We start from the raw sequence: 11,841 nt of genomic DNA on the forward strand, positions 1-11,841 counted from the left end.
CTTTTGTAATTGTCTCTATTCATTGGTCACAAATTCACCCACAATCTGTAAATGTGGATGACAAGATCTGCTTCTCTTCTAATTTTTTTTTATTGTAGCACCTTTAACATTCAGGTCATTTATCTGGTTTGAGTTTACTCTGGATAACTGTCAAAAAGATAAACTTAAAGCTTATTTCTGTGGAAATGCTTTCCAGTGTTCTCAGAAGCTCTTATAAAGGAGGTATTTCTTTCCTAGGTCATTTATGTTTCCGGGTGTACCAACCACCAGGATATTGAGTCCCATCATTTCTGTTTCTCATCTATCTAGTCTGTTCCATTGACCTACTTTTCTATTGTTTTAAACAGTATCAAATGACTCTGATAATTACTCCTTTGTAACATAAAATGTTATTTTGTTTTTATTCCTAAAATCATTTTCTTAATAAATTATGAAATGAGGTTCTCAGCTGAGCAAGTAGAGAGAGGGAAGTGGGAAGCTTGAAGACAGAAGAAAAGGTTTAAACAGTAAGGTTTAATCTCTTTTTTTTTTTTTTAGGTCAGGCAGTTGGGGTTAAGTGACTTGCCCAGGGTCACACAGCTAGTCAGTGTTAAGTGTCTGAGGCCAGATTTGAACTCAGGTACTCCTGACTCCAGGGCCAGTGCTTATCCACTGCACCACCCCCAGTAAGGTTTAATCTTACTGTGATAAGTGGAATAGAGAATTAATTAATTAAAGAGGGAAAAAGAACTGCCTTGTTTCTATGCAGAGAAAGTTGAGATTAGATGGCATAAATTTGTAGGGGACTAAGTAAGCAGGTTGCATAACTTCCTACAGTTGTGTTTAGCATCACATGGTCTGACTGAGCCAATCTCAGTTTTACACCTTTTAAAATCTATGAATAGGTCCCTAAGAGTATGAGATACTCAAGGTTTCACATAATTCGCAAGTTATGAATATGGACACTCCAAGTCTAAAAGGGTCAAAACCTTAACAATTTATTTTATTATATGACCTAATATTATATTCAGGGGCAAGATGGTTACCTGCCCCTTACAATCAATTTGAAATGTTTAATAGTGGGTGAGCTCAGGCAAAGAGATTGGGGTTAGATACATGTATACATATATGCATGTATGTATGTTTATATGTATGTATCTGAGATGTATGTATGCATATATATACCTATGCCTGTACCTATACCTGTACCTTTGCCTATACCTATACCTGTACATACATGTATATATACACACACATATCTGCATGGTGATGACAAACCCATGAAAATGAATGGAATCACAGAGTGAAAGATAAAGACCTGGATGGTGAGATTGCTAAACCATGGTCAGTGATCTTTGAAAAGTTGTAGGGAACTACAACATGTAAATTGAAAGAAAACAACAACATAAATGCTATATAGCTTCAAGTTTGGCTCTAGAGTAGAGTTGGAAAATGCACTTTGATCCCTTCATTATGGAGGTGGAATATGGATGAGGAATATAACATATATGTAGATATGTGCAGGACCCAGTTCTTACTAGTTCTAGAGAGACAATTGTTGAATTTTCAGTGTGAGCATTTTATACCTTGGAAATCAGCAAATGTCAAAAATCATGACTTGATTTATTATTTTGTTGATTGTCTAGACTTGAGAAAATAATGGAAGAAAATGTTAATAATGCAGTATGTTCACTACATTTTTAATTTTTTTGCGGGGCAATGAGGGTTAAGTGACTTGGCCAGGGTCATATAGCTAGTGTCAAGTGTCTGAGGCTGGATTTGAGCTCAGGTTCTCCTGAATCCAAGGCCAGTGCTTTGGCCACCTAGCTGTCCCTGTTCACTACATTTTAAAAGCAGGTTGGTAAGCATTTACCAGCACATTCTTACATATATTGAAAAATATAGTTGATGTTTTTGGTTAGTTTTTTTTAACTGCTTATTTTCTCTTTCTTTTAAAATCTTTGTTGCTATGAATGGATTGTTGGGACAGGGGAAGGAATATATTAAAAATGAGTTGGGTGCAGCCAGGTGGCACAGTGGATAAAGCACTGGCCTTGGATTCAGGAGGACCTGAGTTCAAATCTGACCTCAGATACTTGACACTAGCTGTGTGACCCTGGGCTAGTCACTTTACCCTTATTGCCCTGCAATAAAAAAATAAATAAATAAAAATGAGTTGATATAACAATAAAAATAAGATTAAAGTTGTTTTAAGTCTTAGAGAATGAGAAGAGGTCCAAAGAACTACAGATAAGCAAACTTTGTCCTGATTTCTCAAAGGTGACTCATTAAACTATAGATAAATTAGTTTGACATCCACTCAATGTACTTCTAAAATGCATCATTAATTTCTGAACATTTAGGAGAAGCAAAGATCACTAAGCAGGATTATGGGTTCATCAAGAACAAGTCAAACCAGTGTTTACTTCAGCAATACATGTACTAAATTTGGAATGATAAAGAGATTTACATAGTCCCATGCAAATATGGCACATGAATTTGTTAATAAGAGGTCACTTTATAAAACTAGATAAAATAATATTAAAATATATTTGGAGGAATAAACGGTCCAGAATGCCAAGGGAAACAGTAACAAAAAGTAGAAATGTAGGAGACCTAACACCATTGTTAAGTTGTTTCAGGTGTGTTCACCTACCTCTTCATGACCCCATTTGGGGTTTTCTTGTCAAAGACACTGGAGTGGTTTACCATTTCCTTCTTGAATTCGTTTTACAGATGAGGAAACTGAAACAAACAGGGCTAAATGAGTTGCCTAGGATCACACAGCTGATAAATGTCTGAGGACACATTTGAACACAGGTCTTCCTGACTCAAGGCCCAGAACTCTAGCTACTGAACTACCTAGCTGCGAAGGCCTAACATTATGAGATTTCAAACTATATTGTAAAGTAGTAATCATCAAAAACTATTTAGCACTAATGACTAATGGCGCAATTCCTTCCTTCAGGGAGAAATGGATTATGGGTGTAGCATGTTATATACTCTGTCACTCTGACAAAACTGGTTTTCTATAACATTTTTTTCTATTAGAAGTAAGAGGGCCATGAGAGGATTGCTATGAAATGAATGTAGCATAAAAATTTTAATTCAATAATTAACCTTTTAAAGAAAAATAAATGTAAGACTAAACACATTTTTGATAGGGTGACTAGAATGGTCAAGACTGACATGATTCCATTCATCAAATGGTATATCTACTCATAAGACTAGGATCTCACATATAGTGTAAATAAAGAACTTCTGGGTGATGTGACCAACAAGATGAAGGACTAGATATTGTTCCTGATCCTAATGACCTCTCAAACCTCTCCAAAATAGGAATTATGTATATGGATAAAGCAATATATGTTTAGTCTCTTGGACTAAGATACCAGGAACCCAACTAAGGTTAAAAATTCAGTGAACTAACAACAGAGATGTTAATAATCCCTAAATCCAAAGGCTCTCACTCAGAATTCCCTTTGGAACCACCCACAAGAGCTACATAAGCCAACCCAAGGACTGGCAACACAGTACTACTCTACCACCCCCTCCTACTAGTGCCAGGGAAAACCAAAAATCAGAGCCTCACTCCAGCTGGGAAAGCTATCCAGTAGTGCTCTGTACTACAACAAAAATAAGTTAGAGAACTGGGAAACCAAGGGAACTTGGGCCAGATATAAGTATGTGTGTGAGTGTGTGTGTGGCTATGTGGCACTTCACTAAGCCTAAGGGAAAGAACCTGATATCCAGTTGAGGCCAGTTCTCCCTTTCTCTCGCCCTGCCAGAAGTCAGTTGGGACAGACTAAGCCTAGTAAAACATGAACTGTTCAGCAAGGGAGAAGGATGGAATGGCTTTGAGTCCCAGTGCCCAGGGAAACTGCCATTAAATGGGGAGTCCTAAAGCAGTAGGGGAAAATACGGATAAAAAGACAAACAATGCCAAAGATTTCAGGAGGAAAAAAAACCCAAACCTCAATTCAAGACCTTGAGCATAAATAGATAAAATAAGCTAAAAGATGTTATCAGGGAAAGCATGAACAAATAAGATGAGCTAGCCATGTGATAAGAACAGGAAGTAGCATCTGAACACCCTGAGTGTTTCACTGTTATTCTTTGGTTTTGTTTTTGTTTGTTTGTTTGTTTGTTTTTGCTGAGCAATTGGGGTTAAGTGACTTGCTCAGGGTCACACAGGTAGTAAGTGTTAAGTGTCTTGGGCTGGATTTGAACTCAGGTCCTCCTGAATCCAGGGCCAGTGCTCTATTCACTGCACCACCTAGCTGCCCCCACTGTTATTCTTATAGGATAAGCAAAAAGAAAGCAAGCACATTTAGATGGATCTTCTACAGCAAACGTATAGGAAGACTTGGACAAGTGTCACACAGAACAAGCAGGAATGATAGGTTGTGACCTGCCTAATGGGGTTCGGGGTGGGGAGGGAGGAAGGGGAAACAACATCCAAAGCAATGATATTACAGTTCCATTTTAGTATTTGAGGGTTTGATAGGACAAGAAATGAATTTCCTTCTGGGTTGATTTGAGTCTGGTTAAACTCTTCTTTATTTGAGCAGCTGCAAAAACGTTCTTCCCAAGCAGAACTTTTATAGTCTTCTATGCTGGATTGTAACAAAATAAAAGTCAAACAAGGGAAGGATAGATTTGTGTCAGTGGGACACAACGGTGAAGTTGTGGTTGGAATAGTCTGGGAACAAGTAACATATTAACATGATGTGGCTACAGTAATTGAAGCAGGCGCTTTCCATTGTTCAGCCCAGAAATCTCAAAGTTCACTTAAATCATATAATGTTCCATAGTTTTTTAGGGTTTACATTGAATATTCCTCTAGATGTTATAGAAAGATAAAGGTGTAATGATACTGGGTCAGTGGACTTGTAACTGGTCAACAGCCAGACTCAACAAATTGTTATTAAAGAATTATTATCAACCTGGCTAGTTTAGCAACTCAAGGAATTTGACTTGGACTCTATTTTGTTCAACCTTTTTATCAGTTATTTTGATGACTGAACAGATGGCATGCACATCACACTTTTACACTACATAAAACTTAAAAGAGTACCTGATATGTGTAAGGGGCTAAAATTCTAGCTATGCTGTCTAAAATATCTAATGAGTGGTCGCCAATAAATTATAAGCTTTAGCAAGAGTTAGACTTTTAAGCATTTATTAAGGAAAATAAGAATTTGGTAAAGAGAGAGAGAAAGGCCTAGATTCATCTATCTATTAAAGGGAGAGAGCTTTCCTAGCTCCGCTCTCCACCAGAGTCCACAAAAAAGAGAGTCAGAGCGCCAGCCTCTCCCTTCTTCCTCCCACAAGCAAACGTCACTTTCTGACGCCAAAGAAAAGATGCATGGTCCTGCCCTCAGAGGCCCTCTCCTCATGTTGGAGCTTTCCTACAGTAAGTCTCCAGCAGGTGGCGTCATTCCAATCGTTACATATGTTACATGACAGAAGTAGGATTCAAAAAGATCTCAGAAGAGTAGCCCAAACCTAATATTCGGAAATGCAACAGAAATAAAAGTAAAGTCTTACAATGGGGTTAAAAAAAAAACTGCATAAGTACAGGAAGGGGAGAGAATAATTTATCCTCCTGCACTAAGCAATTCTTTTCCTGTTACACTCTTTCACTTCCTATTGTTTTCTCTAGGTCTGAACACTGTGACATTTGCTGACTCAGATTTTGCAGTGAGTATGGCTTTTGGCAACTCTGTAGCTTTAATGCCCTCCAGGGAAAGAATCTTGTTTTACCTACACTTAGTCTCTCTTTCTTTCTCTCTCTTTCTTTCTCTCTCTCTCTCTCTCTCTCTCTCTCTCTCTCTCTCTCTCTCTCTCTCTCTCTCTCTCTCTCTCTCTCTCTCTCTCTCTCTCTCTCTCTCTCCCACAGCTGAGAAAGATATATCAGATACACTGTCCTTACCCATATTCACCTAAACCCCTTTGTACAGAGGATGCAAAAGAGGTAGTGGGTTATGATACAGTGAACACTGGACTTGGAGTCAAGAGATATACCTTGTAGGTTCCCCACCTGTGCTTATGATTTCCCAGAAAACCCTGCAGCAGTCTCAGGTTCAGGCCTCAGGACCCTAGTCTCTGTCTTTGTCCCAGGATCATCTCCCTCCAGTGATTCAGAGACCACTCCCAGATCACACCCACCTTAATTTGCCAGCTAATTGGTCTTTCCTGGATTGCTTCAGGCTGTAACTTCATCTGTTTCTACCTATTTCAAATCAAGATTCCTGGGCTTCATAGCCAATTAAGGAAAGACCCTGAACAGAGAAATCACTTACCTCCCTCAGTGGATTTTTCCCCATCTTTGTGGTATCCATCATGATGACTTCTGTCCAGGGAACTGGCTTGTCCAGAATTTGGCACTCTGTGGGATGGCCCTGCACCACCTTGTCCTTTACCTTGATCCTCTGCAGGTTCACCTGGAGCCTCTATTTTCTCTATGGTCTGTTATCCCAGACAAGGATACTTTCAGGATGTAAAGAAGTAATTTTTCAACTGGCTTCCTCATTGGACTTCTGCATTGCCTCCAAAAACTCATCTTCCTCTAAGATCCAATCTACTCTGCAACTCACATCTCCCCTGTACCTCCTCCCTCTAACTGAAGAGGTTGGAGGGTGAACATCAGAGAGCTCCTCCTATTAAGGAAGGGGGCCTGGGGCAGATACCTCATAATGTCCCAACTGGCTACAAGATTTCATCATGCCCATGAGCCCAGGTCCCCTTCCTCTCCTCTCTTCTCCCTACTTTTCAAATTCTTTGTTTTTTCCCATTAAATCACAAGTTCCTTGAGGGCAGGGACTGTCTTTGTGTTTCTGTGTATTCCCAGAACTTAGCATAGTACCTGGTCCATAGCAGGTGCTTAATAAATGTTTATTGACTGACTGATTGATAATCCATATGAACTCATTCTTCAATGGTTAGTATATTCTCAACATATCATACTCTCTCCATTCTAGTGAACTGTGAACCCCCCTGTCATTGTACCAACCCTATTCCTCAGTCCTTTCCATCTTATCCTGACAAAGTCCCACTCCAGATCAACTGACCCCTTCTCTCTGGAACATCTGCTCCATATTTACAAACTGTCATTTAAACCTTTTCCTTTCCCACTTCTTCCACTTTTTGGCACCACCTGAAACCTGGCTTCCTCCTAATGATACTGCATCCCTGGTACCTTTTCCAGAACCAGTTGTACTTTCACTCATACTCTTCCTGACTCATTGGTCATGGTAAGGGAGTTGAAATACTCCTTGCTCCCTACTACCACTTCAAAACTCTCCTAACCATCATTACTCAGTAACATCTCCTGATTTGAAGCTCATTATTTTATTATTTTCCAGTTACATTTGTTTTCACAGGATTTTTAGTTCCAATTTTTTTTCTTCCCCCTCCCTTCAGTCTTAAACATATTTCTACATTAGTCATTTTGTGAAAGAAGAATCAGAGCAGAAGGGGAAAACCTCAAAAAAAAGGGGGGGAAACAGTCCAAAAGTAGAAATTCATAATTCACAGTTCTTTTTTATGGATGTTGAGAACTATGGAATCTAGATGCAGATTGAACCATACTATTTCTATTTTTTGTTTGTTTTTTGAGGTTTTTCCCTTTTGCTCTTATCCTTCTTTCACAGCATGGCTAATGCAGAAATATGTTTGATGTGATTGTACATATATAACCTATATTAGATTGCTTGTTGTCTTGGAGAGGGGTGAGGGAGGGAAGGGAGGGAGAAAAATTTGAAACTAGAAATCTTGGGGAAACAAATGTTGAAAACTTTACATGTAACTAGAAAATAATAAAATACTTTTATATTAAAAAAAGAAAAAACAATCAGTGAGCGATGAGTAAAATAATTACTGGGTAACAAGGAAGACCCAGTGGAGGTTATGCATTATAAATATTCAGTAAGAAATTCAATGATAAATAAACGTAGAGTAACTTTTCACATAGCTCTGCTCAGTGGCTGCCCTTTTTGTACCACTCAAAAAAACGAGACTGTTGAGAACTGCACACCATGAGCTGTATAAGCCAAAGACACAAGATATTATAGCCTTGAAGTATTTTCACTTGGACTCAATGGAAAGATCTGTTACTTGTATTTCTTAAAAGGAGCATAATCAGTCTTAATGCTTTGCCTGCCAGGTTGATTGGCAATTTCTGTATGCAGAATAATGATGTGACTCGAATGTCAAGCAGAATGTCAACCTCTAGTCCATCTCACCTTTGCAATTTGGACCTTGTATTTGAATTTGAACCTTGTGAGGTTCTTCCATGTAATAAATGCAAACAGAGTCCCACAAAAACAAACAAAAAACACCTTTCACTGGTTCCTACCATCCTCACTAGCCATCTCTCTTCTCCATTTCTTGGCTAAACTACTTGAGAAAACTATATACAATAGATGCCTCCACTTCATTTTCTCACTTTCTTCTTAACTCTGCAGTCTGGTTTCACATCATTAAATTGAAACTGCTTTCTCAAAAATGACCAATGATTTCTTTTTGCCAAAACTATGACTCTTTCTTAATACTCATCCTTGACATATCCACAGCCTTTGATATTATCATTTACCCTCTTCTCCTTTATATTTTCTCATATATATATGCAGATGTATATTTCTTGTATATATCCTATATTTATTTATTTATATATTTACATATAAATATATAAAATATATTCACACACACATTGTTGTTGCTCCCTGTTGATTGATTGACTGCAAGATAGCATGTATCAAGGCAAAAGTTTTCCCATTTAACCTGGTTGCCAAAAGCTGGTGCTTTTGGGATGTCTTCAGTGGCTCAATACCAAGAGCTTTTCTTCCTGCTGACGAAATCCAGAAACCAGGGAAAGTCTCACCTTTGTATGTGAAGTCCTACACCTTACTCCTATTCCAGGCAATACTTCTAGGCTCTTTCCACCATTATGTAGCATCAGAGGACCTAACTCTTCTATGAGTTAGGATCACTGATTTAGAATTGGAAGGATCAGAGATTCAGAGTTGGAAAGGGCTCCAGAATCATCTGATCCAAACTTCTCATTTTGCAGATTAGAAAACTGAGGCTCAAAAAGGAAGTAACTTTTATGAGGTCACACAGATAGTAAAATAGCTTATAGGAGATAACCTCGATTCCTGGCCCTTTGTAACAGGATCTGTGGAGACCAAACCTGGGCTGCTCTGTCCAATGAAAATCATGCTTTGAAAGACAATAGAGGGGCAGCTAGGTGGTGCAGTGGATAAAGCACCGACCCTAGATTCAGGAGGACCTGAGTTCAAATCAGGCCTCAGCCACTTGACACTTACTAGCTGTGTGACCCTGGGCAAATCACTTAACCCTCATTGCCCCAGGAAAAAAAGAAAGAAAGACAACAGAGTATGAATAGTGTTCTTTCCCATGTTATAATACATGCCTTGAAGGATCTCAAAATGAGGACCTGGGAAGAGGTTGGGTTGAAGGTATCCCATAGGGATTATTTCAATTAAAGCATCAAGTAACATTTATTGAGGGTCATTCAGCAGGTGGAACTATAGAAAAATGAACATATAAAGCATACCCTAAAGCAGCATCATAATCATTTTGCCCTCAGATTGTCAGGCAAAGCAAGTTATAATTGTTTGTTAGTGCAGTGATTCAAAAACCCTTCTTTAAACCAGTTCAGCTAATGCTTCAGCTTGGATGGAAGGCCTGCTGAACCTTCAGCTGGGTCCACTGATTGCAGAGAAGAGAAGGGAGACTTCTATAGAGCAGTTCATTTACAGAGGGAAAAACAGAGAAATGGATAAGAAATCTATTATGAAACAAGTGGAAAAGTGCATTGCTGCTACACTACCCCCATGGAAGCTAAAATGTCAGGCTTTCCTAATAGGCAGTGCACAACTTACATACACTTGGATTTCGAAGGCTCAGTAGGTTCTTTCGAATTGTTCCTTTTGGCATTAATGGCAGGTGGTACCAAAATTAACTTAGACCTCCCAATTAATTCAGACCTTCTTCCTAGAGTCTTCTCATAGCTTGTATCAGAAATCCTCCTAAAGACATCTTCAAGCTACTGGCTCAAATGCACTACTAAGGGGTCTGACAGTAGAAAGACTTTTGATTTTGAGAACACATAATCAAAGTCAGAGTTTCAGCTTTCAGTAGAGCCTATCAATCAAATAATAAACATTTATTAAATACCTGCCATGTGCCAGGCACTGTGCTAACTGCCAGAGATACAAAAAGAGACAAAAGAAAGTCCCTATCTTCAAGGAGCTTACAATCTAATTGGGGAGACAAAATATATACAAAAAATATAATAGGAGAAGTAGGAAATAATTAACAGAGGGAAGACATTAGAATTAAGAGGAATTGGGAAAGGCTTCCTGTAGAAGAAGAGTTTAGTTGGGACTTAAAGGAAGCCCGGGATGTCAGTAGGTAGAGTTAAGAAGGGAGAGCATTCTAGGCATGAGGGACCGCCAGAGAAAATGCCCGGAGCCAAGAGATGGAATGTCTTGTTCATGGAACAGCTTGGAGGCCAGTGCCCCTGGATGGAAGAGTATATGTCAGGAAGTAAGGTTTAAGAAGATTGAAAGGTAGGAGGGGCTAGGTTATGAAGGGCTTTGATCCTGTATGCAATCGGGAGACATTGGAGTTTATTAAGGAGAGAGGTGACATGATCATATCTGTGTTTTAGGAAAATTGCTTTAGAAGTGGGGAGAAGGGGGCAGCTAGGTGGCGCAGTGGTTAAGCACCGGCCCTGGATTCAGGAGGACCTGAGTTCAAGTCCGGCCTCAGACACTTGACACTTACTAGCTGTGTGACCCTGGGCAAGTCACTTTACCCCCATTGCCTGCAAAAAAAAAAAAAGTGGTGAGAAGCTTGAGGTAGGCAAACCCACCAGCAGGCTATTGCAGTAATTTAGAGGTGAGGTGATGAAGGCCTACACCACAGTAGTGACGGTTGTCACTATTTGAGCTAATGATTTGTGGTTTTCTGATAGTGCAAAACTGCCTGCAAAAGCAGAAGAGACAGAGGAAGGAAATAGAAGTGAAAGAATTGGATTATCATAACTAGGTAGAAAAATGAGTCACATTTTCTTAGCTAACTGGAGGACTAGTTTTGAAGACAATCCTAATTGATGTTCCACAAGTATTCTAAGCAATGAATGACTGCATTAGTGGAATAAATGTATTCTGTCCAAGGTGACTATTTTAAAGGATTTCCTTCATTTCAATGTACAAAGTCTGTTCATGTTTGTTGCAAAACCAAGCTTTATAGTCTTCAGAAGAAGTAAGAAATGGGCCTGAGATTTTACTGGTTTAGGGACATCTGGGTGAGAAAATGCCCTTCAGCAGGGCAGTTTAGCACCTTCTTTGCAAATTAAAGTCTTAGAAAGTTATCTGGATGGATGCATTGAGGTGACCCTGGACAAGTCACTTAACACCAATTGCCTCGAAAAGGAAAGGAGAGGAGAGGAGGGGAGAGGAGAGGAGAGGAGAGGAGAGGAGAGGAGAGGAGAGGAGAGGAGAGGAGAGGAGAGGAGAGGAGAGGAGAGGAGAGGAGAGGAGAGGAGAGGAGAGGAGAGGAGAGGAGAGGAGAGGAGAGGAGAGGAGAGGAGAGGAGAGGAAAGGAAAGGAAAGGAAAGGAAAGGAAAGGAAAGGAAAGGAAAGGAAAGGAAAGGAAAGGAAAGGAAAGGAAAGGAAAGGAAAGGAAAGGAAAGGAAAGGAAAGGAAAGGAAAAAAGAAAGTTGCCTGGAGCACCAAGAAGTTACATGATTTACCCAGGATCATAAAGTTAGTACATCAAAGATAGGACTTGAACCCAGATATTCCTAGTTTCATTGACATGTTCTCTATC

This window comes from Dromiciops gliroides, chromosome 2 (assembly GCF_019393635.1).
Source record: "Dromiciops gliroides isolate mDroGli1 chromosome 2, mDroGli1.pri, whole genome shotgun sequence".
NCBI classification, from domain to species: Eukaryota; Metazoa; Chordata; class Mammalia; order Microbiotheria; family Microbiotheriidae; genus Dromiciops; species Dromiciops gliroides.